The sequence below is a fragment of the Dendrobates tinctorius genome, unplaced genomic scaffold, assembly GCF_039654945.1.
Source record: "Dendrobates tinctorius isolate UK_male_01 unplaced genomic scaffold, ASM3965494v1 ptg000014l, whole genome shotgun sequence".
Classification (NCBI taxonomy): domain Eukaryota; kingdom Metazoa; phylum Chordata; class Amphibia; order Anura; family Dendrobatidae; genus Dendrobates; species Dendrobates tinctorius.
The window spans coordinates 9,365,743-9,388,065 of record NW_027361682.1 but is presented as its reverse complement, the minus strand read 5'-3'; the positions used below and the strand labels follow the sequence as shown (position 1 = coordinate 9,388,065).

The window sequence follows — 22,323 nt, the reverse complement described above, 5'->3', positions numbered from 1 at the left end:
GCACTGATGTGGGGCAGTAAACCAAAACATTGTGTCTGCAAATTGAGATTCTGGTTTTGCTTTTATCCTAAGTCATATGGCAAGGCTCGTTAAACAATTGCTATTGACTTATAGGATTTCTACTTCCAATAGATGGCACTAGTGTTCAAGTCCTCTTCTTTTCTGAGTAAATATATTTCTAAAGGTGCTACTGACATGAAATTCTCACCGGTTGTCGATAATAATCCATTCAATTTAAACAGGTAAAGAAATCAAACTAGAAATATCCATACATTTAAATGTCAAAGGTTGGGGACTTTGGATCACTGCCTACTCACCCTGCTGTGAACAGTTAATTGAAGCAGGTTATCTGATGGAGAGCAGACATGGAGTGTGTATACAAAGCAATTAACAATAAACACCAGAGAAGAAGGGGAGCCAAATGATAATTACAAAAATATCAATAATTTTTATTATTAAATATCATACAAAAAGTGCACAAGGTCATATTGAAGTGCCAATGCAATGCAGATGAACACACACCCGGACAACCCCTCGTCCATCCAAGATGGAAATAATATCCTCATATGTATGTTCTAAACATCATGCCTAAAAAGTGAAAGCCCAAAAATGTAATGCCACCCTGCAAAAAAGATAATGGCCATGTGGCTCAAATTACTTCAGATACATTCCCTGAGCAAAGATCAAAGTAATAGAGAGATCCTTAAGGTGCAAGGGATCTCAGCACAAGCAAGAGCAGACACCAATGAAAGACAAAAAGTAAGTGTCAGTTGGGGGTCATGGTGCCAAGTTGAACGATCCACCTAACTTTCATCTGTGACAAGATTTTTTTGTTGTCACCACCCCTAATCCCCATGGGGGAGCATCAATCCCTCTAATCTTCAACAGGGTCGCATCACTGTTATGACATGATCTGAAATGTCGGGGAATAGTTTTCAGATCCCCAATGTCGGATACCGTCCTGGCTGCGCCAATGTCCCGCACATGCTCACGCACTCGGATCCTAAGCTGTCTTGTTGTCAGACCCACGTATATTTTGGGACAAGGGCACGTGGCATAGTAAATCACGTTTGAAGTCCTGGTGAGATGTGGTTACTATCTCCTTGATAAAGCGGCTGGCTTGCGCCGCGAAACGCGCGTCGGGGGTCACTGCCAGACGTTCCCCTCCTCCTCCTCTGGTAAGATTTTGAACTGACACTTACTTTTTGTCAAAGGACATGTCAAGTGATGCCCTTAAAAAATTTAACAACCAAATTGATATTGAATTGCAAAAATGGGCCCAGGACATTCAGTCCACAAAGGCAAAAAATTTTAAAAGAGACAGAGGACAAACAGTTGTCCAGGGTTTATAGATGGCGGAGCGGGCTTGGTCGCTCTCGCTCAAAATCTAGAAACACCTCTTTCTCCAGATCACCATCCATGCGTTCGAATTTATCTACCCATGATGAGTGTTGTGAGTTCATTTTCCCCTTCACCGTCGATGTCTGATGAACTCCCTCTTCTGGTGAAGGAAGGTAGTGAGGCTGATTACCAAACACCTGATCTGGTAGATGATGACTGGGTAACAGGAAATTCTGACTGGATATAAGGCAGCCGACGCCCTTCTGAGTCGCTGGTGATTTCTCTGCTGAATTCTTGGAGACCAGTCTGATTCCTGCTTCCCAAAGATAAGTTTTTGCTCTGCTATTGAACTTATTAGTTTTGTTTTGTTTACCTTGTTTTTTTGGAGTTCAGCCATCCCCGGTCGGGGGTGTGCTGAGTTCCATTTTTGTCTCTGATCAGTTTGTCTATTTGCTCTGTCTTCAGAATTTACCTGAGTGCTGATATAGTCTTTTTGAAGTCCTAGCGACTTCAGGGCCTGTTTTTCCTATCAGACGGTTGGGACTTTTTTGGTAGGGTTTTTTTACGGATTGCAGACAGCAGCTTTTCTATCCTGTCCTTTTTAGTTAGCTTGGGCCCCATCGTTTGCTCAACCTATCTTTCTATCTGTGTTAGTGTTTTCATCTTGCTTCACCCGTCATTATATGTTGGGGGCTGCCTATTGCTTTGGGGTCTGCTCTGGGGCAGTTTAATTTCCTCTTTCTTTCTTTAGGCCTATTTAGCTCTCCGGCTGTGATCGAGGGGTCTAGGGCATCGTAGGAACCCCCACGGCTACTGTTAGTTGTTGTGGATAGGATCAGGGGTCTGCAATCCGATAGCTACCAACCTCTCCGGTTTTCTGGACTTAGCTTGTATTTTTGTTTTTTCCTCCTTCGGTGACTCATTCATAACGGAATCACCAGCCATACCGCAGATCCTAGGGTACTCAATAGCAGGAAAGAATTGTAAAAAAAAAAAAAAAAGTTTGTCAGAATTTTTTATTTTTTTTGTGTATATTTTTTCCTCTATGTCTCTGAGGCCGTAGGGGGAATATTTTTTTCTTTCTCAATGGAGATGAAGCAATTGTCTGATTGTGTGGAGCAGCTCACTGCTGAAGTGCGGGGAATTTCCGCCTATCTTGCTCATTCACATGCTGCTGAACCAAAGATCCCTACTCCTGATGTGTTTTTTGGGGATCGGTCTAAATTTTTGAATTTTAAGAATTGTAAATTATTTTTTGCCTTGAAGCCTAACTCGTCGGGGAGCTCCGCGCAGCAGGTTAAAATTGTCATCTCTTTGCTGCGCGGCGATCCCCAGGATTGGGCGTTTTCTTTGAAACCTGATGATCCTATTCTTACTAATGTGAACGCATATTTTCAAGCCTTGGGGTTGTTGTATGATGAACCTAATGCTATTGATCAGGCTGAAAAGGCCCTGGTGGCATTGAGCCAGGGTCGGGATTCTGCAGAGTTGTACTGTCAAAAATTCCGAAAGTGGGCGGTCCTTACTACCTGGAATGATGGTGCCTTGGCAGCTCTTTCGGAAGGGTTTGTCAGAAACCGTAAAAGATACTATGGTGGGATTTTCTGTTCCCTCTGGTCTTGACGATTCTATGTCATTAGCCATTCAGGTTGATCGGCGTTTGCGTGAACGCAAAACCGCACGAGAGGTGTTGCCACCTGTTGAACAAATGTGTGAACATATGCAATGTGATAGAGTTTTGTCTAGGGCGCAACATCAGGAGTTCTGAAGGCGTAATAAGCTGTTTCTTCTGTGGTGATGCCTCGCATATTATTTGACTGCCCTAAACGAGAAACGTTTTGCACACACATTTGCTGTGGGTGGTGTTCAACCTAAGTTTCTTCTGGCAATTACTCTGATCTGCTCCCTGTCCACATTTTCCGCCAAGGCTTTTGTGGATTCGGGAGCAGCTCTGAACCTGATGGACTTGGATTTTGCTAAACGTTGTGGATTTCCTATGACACCTCTGCGGACGCCTATCCCTTTGAGGGGTATTGATGCTACTCCTTTGGCGAAGAATAAACCTCAGTTTTGGACCCAGGTGATAATGCGGGTCGCCCCAGACCATCAAGAGAATTGCAGATTTTTGGTGTTGCATAATTTGCATGATACCATTGTTCTGGGGTTTCCCTGGTTGCAAATCCATAATCCAGTTTTGGATTGGAAATCTGTGTCTGTGGTGAGTTTTGGTTGTCGGTGTCCCCTTAGTGATGCTCCTGTTTTCTCCACCTCTCCCCAGTCGCATGATGTTCCTGACTATTTGGCTGATTATTATGATGTATTTAGTGAGAATGAGTCTGCGTCTTTGCCTCCTCATAGGAGTTATGACTGTGCAATTGAGCTGAGCCCTGGGTGTAAATTTCCCAAGGGTCGACTTTTCAATTTAGTTGAAGGTAATGTGGAATATGAGCTTGAGAAGATACTGGATTCTTGCCTGGCTAGACGGAGACTCCAGTATTTGGTTAAATGGAAGGGTTATGGCCAGGAGGATAATTCTTGGGTCCCTGCATCCGATATTCATGCCGAAAGATTGGTTCGTGCCTTTCATTGGGCCCATCCTGATCGCCCTGGTGGCGTGGATGAGGGTTTGGTGACCCCTCCTCAAGGGGGAGGTACTGTTGTGAGTTCATTTTCCCCTTCACCGTCGATGTCTGATGAACTCCCTCTTCTGGTGAAGGAAGGTAGTGAGGCTGATTACCAAACACCTGATCTGGTAGATGATGACTGGGTAACAGGAAATTCTGACTGGATATAAGGCAGCCGACGCCCTTCTGAGTCGCTGGTGATTTCTCTGCTGGATTCTTGGGAGACCAGTCTGATTCCTGCTTCCCAAAGATAAGTTTTTGCTCTGCTATTGAACTTATTAGTTTTGTTTTGTTTACCTTGTTTTTTTGGAGTTCAGCCATCCCCGGTCGGGGGTGTGCTGAGTTCCATTTTTGTCTCTGATCAGTTTGTCTCTTTGCTCTGTCTTCAGAATTTACCTGAGTGTTGATATAGTCTTTTTAAAGTCCTAGCGACTTCAGGGCCTGTTTTTCCTATCAGACGGTTGGGACATTTTTTGGTAGGGTTTTTTATGGATTGCAGACAGCAGCTTTTCTATCCTGTCCTTTTTAGTTAGCTTGGGCCCCATCGTTTGCTCAACCTATCTTTCTATCTGTGTTAGTGTTTTCATCTTGCTTCACCGTCATTATATGTTGGGGGGCTGCCTATTGCTTTGGGGTCTGCTCTGGGGCAGTTTAGATTTCCCCTTTCTTTCTTTAGGCCTATTTAGCTCTCCGGCTGTGATCGAGGGGTCTAGGGCATCGTAGGAACCCCCCACGGCTACTGTTAGTTGTTGTGGATAGGATCAGGGGTCTGCAATCCGATAGCTACCAACCTCTCCGGTTTTCTGGACTTAGCTTGTATTTTTGTTTTTTCCTCCTTCGGTGACTCATTCATAACAGATGAGGATCCTATTCCTGTGAATGTGGGACCCAGTGGCAAGCCCAAACCTATCTCTTCCAAGAAAATTGAAACTAGACAGTCTTCCAAAAATAAGGCGTCGGGGGCAGGAGTGGCCAAGGCTGGTTCCCAGGGCGATTTACAGGTACTCATTCTCTCGACCCATATACTTTCTGAGGTGCAGGTGGAGGTCCTGGAGAAGGGTCTGACATTTGCACCAACTAATGCATTTAATTATTTCACAGCCTTGAAAGATCTACAGCTATTTTCATGGAAACTCCTTTTGAAAAAAGCTTCATGCGAAAAGTTACACTTCTGAGGCCATGAGTGATCTTCGGGATTTAGAAGATTTACTTGGGGAGCAAAGTGGCCCAGTTACAAGTAAGTTTCCCCCTTCAATTCGACCTGGGTCGACTCGATTCCCCCCCTTGTCTCTCAGTCCCTCTATTGAGATCTTCACCAAGTTGGTGAGTGAAGATTTCAAGAAACTTTCCTCCAAAAGGAGGTTTGACAACTTGACATTTATGACAAGCGATCTCCCAATTACAATCCCTAAGGGATGTTGTATTCAAGCCTGCAGATAAGGGGGAATATAGTTGTCTGGCCGAGTTGTAAATATGAACGAGAGGCTTTTCGTCAGTTAAAAAATCCCGACACTTACCAAAAACTCTCTTTCGATCCCAAGGCCTCTTTTTCGCATGAACTAAAGCTGATTCTGGATAGGGCTTTGGAAAATAATACGATCAATAAGAAGGTTTTCGATGGGTTGGTGGCCAGATCCCCCAGGACCCCCACCTTTTACCTCTTACCCAAGGTCCACAAAGACGCCCTCAACCCTCCGGGGCGGCCTATCGTGTCGGGTATTGGAGGGATGTGTGAACCAGTATGTCGTTTTGTTGACTTTTACTTAAAACCTTTGGTAGAGTCACTCCCCTCATATATACGTGACACGACGGACGCCCTGGCGCGGTTTGATGGTGTCTTTGTGGAACCATCCACTTTCTTGGTTACTGCCGACGTGGAGAGCCTCTATACCTGCATAGACCACAGACAAGGACTTGATGCTGTTCGCCGCTTCCTGGAGACCTCCGACCTGGATGGCCCTTTGTGTGATCTGATCCTCGATCTGGTCGGCTTTATCCTTATCCACAATTTTTTTGTCTTCAAGGACAATATCTATCAAATAGAAGAGGGGCACAGCCATGAGAGCGACCTGCGCGCCCTCGTACGCCAACCTCTTCCTTGGTGCCTGGGAGAGAATGATCTTTGGCGACGAGGGCCCGCGGGGCGTCTCCCATGTGCTGTGCTGGTATCGCTACATAGATGATATATTTTCGTGGGCTGGGACGGCCGACCAGCTTGGGGAATTCATGGGCGCTCTAAATAACATCTTCAATAATCATTTGACATGTGTTTAACGCCAAGATTGTGGACTTCCTGGACGTGCGTCTGGAGGTGGATTCTGGCCGGCATATCTAGACGGACGTCTTCAGGAAACCCACATCTGTCAATGCACTATTACATGCTACATCCGCCCATGACTATGCCACCATTAGGGCCATCCCGGTCGGACAGTTTCTTAGGATGCGGCGAATCTGTTCCACTGATACCAAATTTGAAGAACAAGCCACAGATTTGAAAAAACTATTTCTGGCACGTGGCTACAGCCGGAGATGTACAAAAGTGGGCTATGACAGGGCTAGACGCACTCCACGCGGCAGTTTATTACATTCTACCAAGAGAAATAGGAATGCTGAGGATGGTGGACCAATTCGGTTTATCTCGACTCATAATCATGAGTGGCATAATATGCGTGCCATATTAAATAGGCACTGGTCAGTCTTGGGCACGGATCCAACCCTGGTGACTTTTCTGAGCCGTTCCCCTTCCATGACGCCTCGGAAATCGAAAAATCTTAATGACTTGCTTGTTCAGAGCCACTACGTCCCTGCTCCTAGTAATTTCTTTGGTACTAGAGGCCCTTTTCAGGGATCAGTCCCATGCGGCCACTGTCTGGCATGCGCCAATGTCCTGCGCTGCTGCAGTTTTAGTTCATCAGATGGGACAAGGGAATTCCAGATTAGACAGAGAATTTCCTGTGGAACTTCAAACGTGATTTACTATGCCACGTGCCCTTGTCCCAACATATATGTGGGTCTGACAACAAGAGAGCTTAGGATCCGAGTGCGTGAGCATGTGCGGGACATTGGCACAGCCAGGACGGTATCCGACATTGGGGATCTGAAAACTATTCCCCGACATTTCAGATCATGTCATAACAGTGATGCGACCCTGTTGAAGACTAGAGGGATTGATGCTCTCCATATTGGGATTAGGGGTGGTGACAACAAAAAAATCTTGTCACAGTTGGAAGTCAGGTGGATCGTTCAACTTGGCACCATGACCCCCAATGGACTCAACGAATCTTTGAGCTTCGCTCCATTTTTATAGTTTTTGTGGATCTAATAACTATGCATCCTCGGATTTTTCTTGCCATTGGTTTCCCATTCTATAGGATGTTCTTTTGCGCATGTCTTTATAGCATTTTCTATTCGGATATATTGGTATATTTGCGTATAAGATATAGGCAATGAGAAATTCTCCCTTCTTTTTTCCTCCGCACGTCCATATCACACTCCCCTTTTTCTCTGGCAGTGTGTTGTTTTTATTATTATTTTAATTCACTAATTTTTTTTGTATGTCAATAATTTATATTTAGTGACCTTGAGGACACCACATTTCTCCCTGGACCATCTCCCTGCATTACATCTATGTGAACCGGATCCAGCAGCCCTTACAGTTGCGGGAATCATGATCATATTTTGTTATTTTACATATTTTATGTACTTTATATGTGAGAACTGTTCATTGTTTATGTTATTTACGATGTGCATGTATCTACATATAAGATTATTTTTTGTATGTCATGACCTTTCTAAGTTTTTTGATTATTGCCCACATGGATCTCATGAACTGCTTTTCCCATGTATGAGATTCAATTATGAGCATATCACGTTTATGTGAACTGGATCCAGCGGTCTTTGTAGCTGAATGTTCATGGCTATACATTATGACTTTATATACTTGATGTACTTAATATGTGAGATTGTTTTTTTGTTGCTCATATTACATGTGGTGTGTGTGTATATATATATATATATATATATATATATATATATATATATACACACAGTATGATGACCTTTTTGTATGCTCATGACCCCTTTAAAAGTATTGATTGTTCTTGTATGGACTGTGGGGATCTTTGACCATTTCACATGGAACATAACCTTAGGCGGCTGAGCGCATCTCTCTGCGGCGGCATTGGCGCTGCTGACAGATGGGTGTCTTTATGCTGTACACGGGCGCCTGGGTCCTTTTGACGGGTGTACTGTGTTCAGCATGATGCCTGCTCTGTACAGCGGGGGCATGGCGACCTCAGAGCGCATGCGCCAATGATGCCGCGCTGATTGGTTGATCCCGGTCACAGGGTATTTGAAGGTCCTGTGGAAATGCGGTTACTATCTCCTTGATAAAGCGGCCGGCTTGCGCTGCGAAACGCGCGTCGGGGGTCCTCCTCCTCTATCCTCTGGTAAGATTTTGAACCGACACTTACTTTTTGTCTTTCATTGGTGTCTGCTCTTGCTTGTGCTGAGACCCCTTGCACCTTAAGGATCTCTCTATTACTTTGAGCTTTGCTCAGGGAATGTATCTGAAGTAATTTGAGCCACATGGCCATTAACTTTTTTGCAGGGTGGCACTACATTTTTGGGCTTTCACTTTTTAGGCATGATGTTTAGAACATACATATGAGGATATTATTTCCATCTTGGATGGACGAGGGGTTGTCCGGGTGTGTGTTCATCTGCATTGCATTGGCACTTCAATATGACCTTGTGCACTTTTCGTATGATATTTAATAATAAAAATTATTGATATTTTTGTAATCATCGTTTGGCTCCCCTTCTTCTCTGGTGTTTACTGATTGTAGGAGCTGATGTGGCTTTTGCTGTGGGTGAACAAATTGTTTTGATATCACCCACTGGCAATTTAGCGATCTACATGAGATTTCTGTTGAGAGTAATTAACAAGTAGCTAACAGTTGTTGGAAGGTCAAATTGTGACTGTGTACACCTCATTTCTAAAGAGGTGCTAATCAATGCAAGGCAAAAAATACTGTCCCAAAGACAGAACAGATGGCTTCATATCAGAGGAGTCACATAGAAATGGAAGTACAATATTTTCTATGCCAGATCTATAAAATTCTGATTTTGACACAATCCATAGGATATATCCGTGATCAGGGAGCATACAGGAGCAGACTATCTCCCCAAATTATGGATATATCATATTCATGTGTGGTATGTATTGTTTTTGTCTGTATGTATTTCTTTGTATTACACCATCATGTGTAACCTTTTTTAAACCCCTTTCTGAAATCGGGCGTAATAGTACGCCGATGTCGGACACCCTCCCTTTGATGTGGGCTCCAGCGGCGAGCCCACATCTTTTCCGGCATATGTCAGCTGTTTTGAACAGCTGACATTTGCCTCTAACAGCCGCGGGTGGAATTGCGATCCACCTGCAGCTATTAACACGTGAAATGCCGCTGTCAAACTCTGACAGCTGCATTTAACATGCGCTTCCGGCAAGAGTGCCGGAAATCCGCCTAAGGTTGTTATGGGACCCCATCCTTCCTTTCCTTTGTTCATTTTCATTTTTAATACATACATTTTAATGTCTTGAATAAAAGAATTGATTTTATTGGATTACACGCTGGAGATTTTTTTTCCTCTTCCATTTTTCATTGTGAACCACGCCTCTGATCAAGGCGGCTCTGTGCGTGCTCAATCAGAGAAACCTGCAGAAAACTGGTGAGCTATTTTCCTTTTCCCCTTTACCTATGCTATTGATTACTATACAAAGTCAGATCACTGATCTGACACTTTGCACAGCACTGTGTCAGATCAACGATCTGACAGGCAGTGTAGGCGGCTTGCCGGTGCCTGCTCTCAGCAGGCACTGACAAGCCACCTCCCTGCAGGACCCAGAAGGACCCCGGGGCCATCTTGGATCCGGGGGTCTGCAGGGAGGAGAACCTAAGAACGTGATCACATCGCGTCATTATGAGGGTCTCAGGGAAGCACACAGGGAGCCCCCTCCCTGCGCGATGCTTAACTATGCCATCGGAAAGCTGCAATCATGTTTGATCTCATTGTGCCAGGGGTTAATGTGCCGGGAGCGGTCCGTGATAGCTCCTGGTACTTAGTGCTGGGTGTCAGCTGTGAGAATCAGCTGACACCCAGCCGCGATCAGCTGCGCACCCCCCATGGTCAGAATGTCACAGGTTCCATGGACGGGATAGTATGCCTAATGTCAGAAAGGGGTTAAAAATATAAAAAAAAAGATAAAAGCTCAAATCACCTCCCTTTCGCCTCATTCAAAATAAAACAGAAAAAAAAATCAAACATACACATATTTTGCATCGCCGTGTTCAGAATCACCTGAACTATCATACAAAAAAAGAATTAATCCAATTGCTAAACAGCGTAATGAGAAAAAAGTCAAAAACGCCACAATTGCGTTTTTTGCTCGACGCAACAATGCATTAAGATGCAATAACGGGTGATCAACAGATTGTTTCTGCACCAAAATGGTATTATTAAAAACATCAGCTTGGCGTGAAAAAAAATAAACCCTCATCCAACCCTAGATCACGAAAAATGGAGACGCTATGGGTATTGAAAAATGGCACTTTTTTTTTTTTTTTTAACAAACTTTGGAATTTTTTTTCACCACTTAGATAATAAAAAACATAGCCATGTTCGTTGTCTATGGACTCGTAATGAACTAGAGAATCATAATGGCAGGTCAGTTTTATCACTTAGTGAACAGAGTAAAAAAGCAGAACAAAAAAAAACAATTGTGAAATTGCACTTTTTTGTAATTTCACTGCACTTGGAATTTTTTTTCCCAATTTCCAGTACACGATATGTTAAAACCAATGATGTCGTTCAAAAGTACAACTTATCCAGCAAAAAGCAAGCCCTCACATGGCGATATTGAATGAAAAATAAAAAAGTTATGGCTCTGGGAAGAAGGGGAGCAAAAAACAGGGCAGAGAAGTATGACTGCGCAGAAGCACGATACTGAGAGCGATGAAGCAAGCAGGAGGGTGGCGGCGCAAGATGGAAGGCGCCGGACCCAGACATGCGACATCCATCGGACCGGACTGCCCCCCCGGGTGAGTATAATATAACTTATTTTTCTTATCTTGCAGGTCGGACCTGGGGCTTATCTACAGCATTACAGAATGCTGTAGATAAGCCCTGAAAGGGAGTGGCCGCATGTTATAGCGGTCAAAACAGGTGACAGGTTCCCTGTAAAAAACAGGAAGTGAAATGTTTTACCTCACAAAAAGAATCAGCTGTGATCCAATGCTGTAATGTCTGTATACTCTTTTCCATCTTGTATGCAAGATCAGACCATGTTCCTGCACGGTCAGACACAGTCATTACAACGGACATAGCAGGGTAACATGTAAAAGATTATCTCAGCACATGAACTTTTTTTTTTTAACACATCCAATTGTAAACGATTGGGGAAGAGTAGAGGAAGAAGAGCTGGCAAAAGATACTGTGAAGGAGCAGTTAGAGATAGGAGGAGAACCAAGAGAGAACGGTTTCCTTGAGACCAATAGAAAGGAGCATGGTGAGGAGGAGCTAGTGATCTACAGTGTCAATTGCTGCAGAAAGATACAGGAGAAACAGCAGGGAGTAGTGACCATTGTACTGTGCTGTTAATAGGTCACTAAATAATTTAGTAAGGGCTGTTTCAGTAGTGATAGGGTTATAGTCAGAGACCCCCTTAAGATATTCTTTTCATATATAAAGAATTCTAACATGACATGTTAGCATTCCTTTTTTCATTCTGACCTTTGTAATTCTCGTGTTTCGAGTTGCTGACATTACAGGCTATGCCCAGGGTTGTGTTGACCTAAGATGAATAATATAGGTTGGTGGTGCTAGAAATAGCCAGCTAAGGCTAGTTTCACACTACATTTTAAACCATAAAATGATTTGTCCTTTTATGGTTTAGAGAAAGTAAAGAAATCCTTACGGGGAGGTAATAATAGAAGGACTTTATTAAATCGTGAAAGTTATTGGATTTTTACACTGGAAAGCCGTATACCTAATGGACTGAATAATAGGTTAGATTTAATCAGTCAATTCTAAATGGCAGGTTTTCCAGTGGTAAATATATATATATATATATATATATATATATATATAAACACTTGAATTTTCCTTCCTTTTTCCTCTTTTTTTTTTTGTTCATATGGTAAATTTTGTGATATCTAAGAATAAATATAAGATGTGAATAATAATGTATTAGATAAAAATAAGGGCACTTTGCAGCGATATGCTTTAAATATGTAGTACATTTTGTATTTAACAAAGTTTTATCCCTGTGTAAGGGTATACACCCTATTTTAATTAAGTCAAATTTTGTAATTGGATCAAGTTCCTGAAAGCAGGGTATATTACTATCTTGAACACTGCTCACACTTAAGACCTAGAAGAAGACCTAGTAAGGTCGAAACGCGTAGTCTGCACGCATAAAGCAGCAGTGTGCCCTTTTTTTCTTCTGACCCCCTGTATATATTTGGGTTTCTGCCACATGGAACTATTTTAAAAGATAAAAATAAAATGGATTTTATGGCCAAGTAGGAAGCATCCGCTGGAATTATTTGCTGGTTTTTGTTTCTATTGCAAAAAGTCAAATGGTGCTCCCTCCCTTCCGAGCCCCAACGTGTGCCCAAACAGTGGTTTACCCCAACAAATGTGGCATCAGCGTACTCAGGAAAAATTGCACAACAACTCTGGGGGTCTAATTTCTCCTGTTACCCTTGGGAAAATAAAAAATTGGGGGCTAAAAAATGATTTTTGTGGAAAAAAAATGATTTTTTATTTTTACGGCTCTGCGTTATAACATTCTGTGAAGCACTTGGGGGTTCAAAGTGCTCACCACACATCTAGATAAGTTCCTTGGGGGGTCTAGTTTCCAAAATGGGGTCACTTGTAGGGGAGCGCCAATGTTTAGGCACACAGGGGTTCTCCATACGCGACATGGTGTCCGCTAACAATTGAAGCTAATTTTCCATTCAAAAGTCAAATGGCGCTCCTTCCCTTCCAAGCCCTGCCGTGCGCACAAACAGTGGTTTATAACCACATATGAGGTATTGGTGTACTCAAGAGAAAATGCCCAACAAATTTTAGGATCCATTTTATCCTGTTGCCCATGTGAAAATGAAAAAATTAATGCTAAAAGAACATTTTTGTTGGAAAAATTAAAATGTCAGTTTTTTCCTTCCACGTTGCTTTAGTTCCTGTGAAGCACCTGAAGGGTTAATAATCTTCTTGAATGTAGTTTTGAGTACCTTGAGGGGTGCAGTTTTTAGAGTGGTGTCACTTTTGGGTATTTTCAGCCATATAGACCCCTCAAACTGACGTCAAATGTGAGGTGGTCCCTAAAAAAATGGTTTTGCAAATTTTGTTGTAAAAATTAGAAATCGCTGGTCAACTTTTAACCCTTATAACTTCTTAACAAAAGAAAAATTTTCTTTACAAAATTATGCTCATGTAAAGTAGACATATAGAAAATGTCATTTATTAACTGTTTTGTGTCACATAACTCTCTGGTTTAACAGAATAAAAATTCAAAATTTGAAAATTACGAAATTTTCGAAATGTTTGCCAAATTTCCAATTTTTTCACAAATAAACGCAAAAAATATTGACCTAAATTTACCACTAACATGAAGCCCAATATGTCACGAGAAAATCTCAGAATCGCTAGGATACGTTGAAGCGTTCCTGAGTTATTTCCTCATAAAGGGACACTGGTCAGAATTGCAAAAAATGGCAAGGTCATTAAGGTCAAAATAGTCTGGGTAATGAAGAGGTTAATGATTTCACTTGTAATAAACAGCTGACATGCGCATAACCGTATGTATAACAAGGATGTATACGCCCACTCAAAAGAGTATATAAGGGCAAGATCTGATTGAATAAATTTATGGCATTTGATACAGATACACTCTGTCTCTATACATCACTTGCTCGAGCAATGACAACATTTGACAACTGTCCAATATAGTTGATGGTCTGACTTGAAGACCACCCTTACATTTTGGCATCCCTGGGCGGGCAGGTCAAAACAGAAGACTTCCAATATCTGGAATCCGACAATCACAGACTGAGGATCAGAGGACACAAAGACAATCCCGGGAAGGTAAGAACCTTTGATTCTTACAAACTCTGTTTCCGCCTGTCTCAGTCTGCAGACTGGGCTCCGGGTCAAAAGCCTCTCTACACGACTAGCCCATATTGTTTGGCAAAGAACCGTAGAATATCCTAGTGATACGTTAACAGTATACTTGATTGGAGAAGCTTCTGTGCTGCTATCCTTGTTATGTGTTTCTTATATGTGTAGGGTGTGACTGAAGCATGAATGTATGATCCAACCTTGAAGGTACGGACCAGTTCTCTGGTGGTCTGTATGTCTTCTCCTACATGTATAAGCTGCTCCCATATGGTGTTAGAAATCCTGAGATAGTTTAGCCCACGCTAGTCTATTTTTGGTGTAGTTTGCTCTCCGGATAATGTATGAAATTCCTGGATATACCAGGCCCAGTCTGAGGGACTTGCCATTTCTCACTGAGAGGCCATGAAGATTAAGTTAAGTGACCCTGGAGTAGTCACATTGGCCAAATCACTAATCATTGTTCCTGAGGTCCGCACACCTATAAACTGTAAAGTCAGCTTAGGTTTCACAAGGAGTGGACAATAAGAGGAACCATTGTTTTTGGGGGTCTGCACAGCTACAAACTGTGAAGACAGTTTAGGTACCACGAGTTTTGGGCAATTAGGGCGCTATAGACAGCCAATTTTGGGGCCGGGAGAAATGGGCATAAATGGTGCTGTACGGCAAGGAGCATATTAGGACATCAACCAAAGAGGATGGGCAGAAATGGGGAACATAGAACAATAAGGGGTACAAGGAGGGGGGATTACAGTGCATATAACAGTTTGTAGATATATTGTCTAGAAAGTTAAGGCAGGACATACATGTGTTGACATTTGATTGCATAATTGTGTGTGGGAGGTGACTGACATATGAGACTCCTTGAATTGAATGATTGATTGCAAGTAATAATGATTTGAAAATAAAAATCCTGCCTGTATAAAGGAGTAAAAGAGTCCAATTAGGTGTGATCCCTGGTCAACTGGCACCAGGGATAAAACAAAGGAACACTAAAAAAAAGTGAAACACAGTCACACTTGTAAGAGTGAGATAAGCTGAAACCAGAATATTTTGTTACTGTTGTGAAACTAAACCAGAACCATAATAAGGATAGAAAACCCAAAAAAATGAAATATATTAATTCCATGTAGAATATATGGCCATGGACTTTTTTGATCGCTTTATTTTTCATTATGTGGTAACTTCTATGTTATGTGCGATTGTCCTTATTGTTCTACTAAGTTTAACCCATTATACATGGCCATATATTTTACATGGAATATATTTCATTTTTTGGGGTTTTCTATCCTTAATATGGTTCTGGTCTAATTTTACTGTGTTGTGCACAGGTTTTCTTGGTGTTTTGGATATGGATTTCCGGGCCAAAGACAAGGCCTGGCTCGGACAAATTGACCAGGTATTTGGAACTGGTGGGATTGAGTCACAGCCGCATGTGGATCAAACACTTGAAAGCCAAGCTCTTGAAATTGAAAAACTATTATTAAAACAGACAAAAATATGGTGGAATAGGGCGTTTCTGAAAATTGGCGGGGGGGGTACATACGTGGGTGGACCTCGACTTGCTGTCTTAACAGGTAAAGTTGTCTCTTGTTTAATTGTATACAATGTTAACATTTATATCCATTTAAACCTGTCTGGCTGCACTTTACAATTTGGGTTTGGCGCAATATATCATCTAATATTACATTGCTATTATGCTTCAGATATGTCTTATCCCTATTTGGTCCATTCACCCCATGTATGCCCCATCTGTTTGCCTCAGTGCTGCTATGGTCATTTTAACTCAATTTTCCCCGTTTTCTTGTTCCTGTTCATATTTCAATAAAGATTTAATTCTATCTTTTGTAATATTGAGTCTTTTGGACTTTTTTGATCGCTTTATTTTTCATTCTGTTGTGAAACTAAGCAGAAAGACTGGGAACACGTAGTCGGGCTTGTCCTGTCCGTGCTACTGGTGGCCTATGGCTTTGCAATAATAATGTAAAGTGCTGCGGTATAATGTAAAGTGCTGTGGAATATGTTGGCGCTATAGAAATAAAATTATTATTAATTATCTAACTAATATTTGGGGAGGCTGCACGTTGAGCAACTGGGCTAAATGCTCTGCAGATTGTGTGTGGGTTGTGCATATTTCAGAAAAAGAACAGATGAGAATCGTGTCCTTTATGGTAGGTGGTTACTAACCAAAGTGCTCCCAAAAACCACACGGCCAAAAAAAAATTTGTTAAACGAGGAATTACTTGTTGGGTATTCCTTTATCTGAATATCCATGCCCTTATAAGTAATTTTCATTTAAACCATACCCCAACAGACTTGGAAAACAACACCCTGTATTTACGTCCTTCACACCAGGCGCATATGTGTTAGAAACAGAGCTCCTAATTAGATATATGTATCTATATATACTGTATGTATGTGTTTATATGAATACATGGAAAACCGTACTGATCATTCTCAACAAACATTGAAATACGTTAAAATACATTGTACCGAATGCACTGCTTTTGTTTTTCTTGGAATTGTGATATTTGCATTGTGTGTAGCAGTTAGGATTACCTGGAATATAATTAAAGGGCGGCCTCCTTCAAATATCTTGTAGATGTTGAGCCCTGGGTGTAAATTTGGATTGATGTTACCTATATCATCTGAGGGTTGGAGAATTGTTAAAATTGTTGACGAGTTATAATAGTCAGTGGATTCAAACTATAAAATGGGTTACATGTCAGGTTAAAGAATAAAATGTGTTTGATGAACAGAAGGTAATGTTAAGTTGATCCGGAATGTGTAAAGTATGTTGATAGATGGGAGAAGAGGTATGGTTTCAAAGGAATGCTCAGTTTGAATCAGTGTGAGGTATCTGTGAAGGAAACTGATAAGTGCAATGAGAAAGGTAAAAGAAAGTATAGTTTAGAAAGTGCAAGGAAATGCACAAAGGGAAAGGTTTGGGCGGAAGTAGCAAAAGATAAGGAAAAGAAGGTGGTTAGTTGATGACAGAAACTCCGAGAGGAATACATTGCGGACAAATATTGGCAATCTGCCAAATGTCAAAAAGTTGTACACAGGTTCTGTGACCCAAGGGCACGGATACCCTATAAACAAAATTGTCTGCACTTATTTGCGTAAAAAGTTATTGAAGTTCTAAAAATTTGGCTTCTCGCCAAAAAGTTTTTTTTTTCCTTATTCTAGAAGTATACTTGCAAAAACTTTCTAATCTCTCTCTTTACCACCCCAAATGCATTTCTGTAGCTAGACATCTCAAACTTCAATGTGCACTTTTAATGCCTCCCAATGTAACCTTAGAACGATAAAACATGAAAAAATAATGTACAAAGTACAAAACCCGACCGGAAAACCGGAGGGAAGGTTGCAAGGAGAAACTGAACGCGTTTCGAACTCGACGTTATTAGACTCAGTATGTCACCAGGAAAAGGGCGTGAGAATATAACCAATGCACACAGGTGACATTAATAAATAGACATGTGAAACATCGAACACAATTAAAAACATCATATAAAACAAGCAAAATTAATAATGCAACATAAATTCTTTCTTTCTTTAGGTTTAATCCAGTGGGAACGCAGGGATCCAAAAGTAGAATCCACAAAGCTTCCTTATCCTGTAATTGTTTTTCTCTATTTCCTCCACGCAGGTTTTTTCTGACCTGTTCAATGGCCTTCTCCGCCTCTGATCTGGATTCATCTGATGTGTCTATTGACAACTCACAAGATTTGTCTTCTCAGTCGGATTATGATGATAGAAATGCTAGTACACAAGCTCAATCTAACTATTATCGCCGACCACGTAGACACAATTCAAAAAACGGTCAAGGAGGGCAGGGAGGAAACATCACAGAAGTGTCGGCCTTTTTCAAGAACAGACTGAGGAGCTTCAACAAGAGCAAACATTAAAATGTGGTCAATTTGTCTTCTTCCGTTCTCTCAGATGCGGAAACCAAACTTCTTTCCAGTGGTCTAAATTTCGTTCCTACTTATTCTCAGCTGGACATTTTTTCAACTTTAAAGGACATTAACAAGTTTGTAAGAGACCTCACGGTCCGCAAACATTTTTTTGACAATGAGGACTCTAATTTTTCTTCAAATATTTTTCCTGAGAGTAACCAATTTCTAATAAAGAATTTCAGGAGCAATGTAGCTTGCTATATCTCTTGGAATTGGATACTACCGCGGACACTACTGAATCCATTAACTCTTTATTTCCTTTAAGTATCAAGAATCCTTTTTATCCGGTGCATACTAGGACTGAAGCTATGGATCGCTTTCAAGAAAACATCGAGAGGGGCATTAAAGAATTAACCGAACATCCTGTCCCTTTTAGGTCTAATTTGACTATACCTGAAAAAGAAGCACCCAAAACATTAAAAGCTCATAATGATTATGTCTCTTCTATTGAAAATTTGTTAGCGAAAGATGATATTTATTCTAAACTTGATCATGATCCAACATCATATTTTTTGCAGGATTGTAGAAGAATAATTGATGCTAGTGTTTCTGAAGGTTTTTTTTTCCCTTAAAACAGGCAGATTTTCTTTTTGTTTCCAAACCGGTTATTTCTATTTTGCACACTTTGCCAAAGACACACAAACAGATTTTTCCCCCTCCTATGCGCCCCACTGTCTCAGGAATTGGTTCGCTAGGCGAACACCTGGGACAATGGTTAGATTCCATCCTTTAGCCTTTGGCTCGGCGCCACCCAGGTTTCCTAAAAGATTCCAGTGATGTCTTAAAATTAGTTCACAATATCACCTGGGAAAGTTCTTGGTCATGGCTTAGTTGTGATGTAATTGCACTTTATACCAGCATACCTCATTATGTTGCTTTAACAGCGGTTACATTCCATTTACAAAAATATGGTCATTTTACCACTGATTTTTCTGATTTTGTTTTGGATGTTTTAAATTTCCTCCTTACTCAATTATTTTTTCTTTAATAACAAATTTTTTTTGCAGTTCTGGTATTTCCATGGGGGCTAAATTTTTCCCTTTTGTTGCAAACCTTGTTATGGTGTCGTGGGAGGAGTTGTTCATTTTTGACACTACTAACCCTTTTGTAGATTCCATTCAATATTATACCAGATATATAGACGATCTGTTGCTGGTCTGGAAAGGGGATTTGGATCAAATATGCTCTTTTATTAATTACTTAAATTCCAATCCATTTAACTTTAAATTTACGTATTCAGCTGACAACAGCTGTTTGGAGGGAATACCCTTTTGTACTATTTCCAGCTCTACTTATCGAAAAAAAACTGCAGGTAACACCATTCTACATGCAGATAGTTTTCAGTCTGCCCACACTATCAAATCAATTCGTGTTGGCGAGCTTACTCAGGCAAAACGCAATTGCAGTTATTCTCTTTCTTATGAACGGGAGAGTGTCCGTATTCAAAACAGACTAAAAAAACGTAATGACCTCAAATGGTCCCTTGAAAGAGCGCTAAAAATTGTGGATGAAAAACCGTGTGATTCTCTGATCCAGTGGTCCCCAAACTTTTTTGCGCCAGGGACTGGCTTCAAGCAAGACCATCCTTCCATGTCCCGGCAGGGCGGGAATGGAGGTGTGGCAGGGGCGGGGCTTTGGTCATAAGGGGGTGGGGCTATGGACAGGGTTGTAGTTTAGTAGTGCATACTTATTTAATTATAACATTTATAATGTGAATGTGACTCAACTCACCATAGGTTTTGAATGAGTGGGAGCACCAGGCTTGTTTCCCTGTATCAGTGGGAGCACTGGGCTTGGTTTTCCTGCAACAAGATGGTCCCATCTAGGGGTGATGGGAGACAGCGACACCCGACAAGTGTTCCTTATGTCCAGTCTACTCCGTAATCTCGTTTTTGCTGCTGTCACTGCAGAAAATCCAGTTTCACACGGATAGGATGTTGGAAATGGAAGCAGAGTTTTTCAATGCTTTTGTGGCAATCTCAGGATATTCTGCCTTGACTTTAATCCAGAACGTTGGGAGATCTGACATCTCAAACATACTTTTAAGGCTACCATCATTTGCAATCTCAAGCAGTTGGTCTTCTTCAACCGCGGACAAGGACGATTCACCTGGCTTGTTCACAAATGGGTTGAGAATCCATTCCTTCCTAGTTCGTGGGTCTTTTGTGGTTGGAAAGTAATGCTCAAACTGTACTGAAAGCTGAGATAGATGATCATGCACCAGCTGGGAGAATGAAGGTTCAGGCTCGGTCTCTTCCAAAATCTCTGCTAATATTTGAAACATATCAAATATGCCTGTTCTCACCTATTGTCCCCAAACTTCCAGTTTGGCTTTAAATGCAGCAACTTTATCTGCCAACTTGAAGGCAGTTGTCATTCTCCCATGAAGTGACAGATTAAGTTCGTTCAACAACTTGAATATGTCACATAAGTAAGCAAGTTTTGTGACCCATTCCTTACTACTGAAATGTTCTGCAAGTGGTGATTCTTTTTCTAAAAGAAATCTATGAAGCGGTTCTCGTAATTCAAAAACTCTGGCCAGTGCTCTACCTGTAGAAAGCCATCTGACTTCAGTGTGTAAGAGAAGATGCTTGTGCTCCGCGTCCATCTCCTCACAGAGCTGCTCAAACAGACGTGAGTTAAGGGCGTATTCTTTGATGTGATTAATAACTTTAATCACATCTTGCAAAACGGTGTTAAGTTCAGGTGACACTTTTCGGCTTGCCAGCATTTCTCTATGGATGACACAGTGCGTAGACTCGCATTCAGATGCAACCTGTTTGACTCGAGTAGTTAAATCAGAAAACCGTCCAGTCATGGTAGCGGCTCCGTCCGTGCATATACCTACACAAAACGACCAGTTTAATTTTCCTGAAATGTAATCATCCAAATAGTTGAATAGTTCTGCACCTGTGGTGTTGGCTTCCAACAATAATGCACATAACATATCCTCATGCACATCCTCCTGAAAAATATATCGCACATAAACAAGCATCATTGCTTTGTTGTCAACATCAGTAGACTCATCAACCTGGATTGCATACCATGGTGACATATTAATCCTCTCTAACAATTGTACCTCGACGTCTTCTGCTATTTCATTAATTCGTCTAATGACAGTGGTCGCTGAAAGAGGAACCTGTGCAACATTTTTAAATGCAGCCTCTCCAAAAAGTTCATGGCAAATGACCTTAGCAGCAGGCAAGATCAACTTTTCACCAATAGTGAAGGGCTTCTTAGTCTTAACAATGCGGTTAGCCACCAAAAATGATGCTCTCAGTGCAGACACATTTGTTGATGTGGTGGCCTTCAATAATTTCTTCTGTCCTTCATGTTCATGCTTTTTTCTTTCAAAAAACTCCAAAGGCTTGTCTTTTGATGCAGGGTGCTTGGTCAGTAAGTGGCGAACCAGTTTTGAATGCTTCATGGCCTCATTGGATAGCCGGTCGCCACATATCACACAGAGTGGGCTTGGGGCCTGTGAATCGCCTCTGTCTTCTATTACTGTACTTGGTCGATCTATCAGTCAGTATAGATTTAACCGTAATACAAAATGTTGGAAAAAGGTACTGTATCAGCAGATCCCAGGTATTTCCTGTCTAGGGGTAATTGTAAATCTCCATCTATATTTCAGGATTCAGACAAAGACAATCACAGGCTCAGTATGGATTAGACAAGAATATAAAAACTTGAAAAAGGGTAATGTTTTACAAGCGTTCAGCTGCATACAGTGTTGGTATCATTTTAAATCTCCTTACATTTTACCAGAGTAAGACACAAACTCTCACAGGCTCAGTATGGATTACACCAGAATATAAAAATGAGAAAAAGGGAAATGTATTCGAAACGTATGCCAGTATACAGTGTTGGGGTACTTTGAAATCTTCGTATATCTTTCAGTCTCAGTAAGCCAGTCCAGACTCTCCGCTACAGGAAGTTAGATGGATAAAAGTACAGACGGAAAGTCGAGTGATTTCAGAAAGGTTGGAATTAATAATCACGAGAAAACCTCCCGGGAGAATGCGCAGAGGCAATGCTGACCCTCAATTACTTTTACTGTGGATACAGCAAAAACGCAAATTAGTGAAGAAAGGGTTGCTGTATCGCAGTAGCATCGATCCCATCACCGTTACTCGTCTCCATCAAATTGTGATCACAGGGAGAGCTGTAGACATGTTCCTTACTGCCTATCATGATCTGTCTGGTCACTTTGGAGT

General features: G+C 41.5%; 1 protein-coding gene across 4 annotated transcripts in view; it reads right to left on the bottom strand.

Annotated features, from left to right (window-relative positions):
• The window catches only part of LOC141070992 (uncharacterized), a 131,081-nt gene that overhangs the window by 5,083 nt on the left and 103,675 nt on the right, over positions 1 to 22,323 (bottom strand). The window lies entirely within an intron of this gene.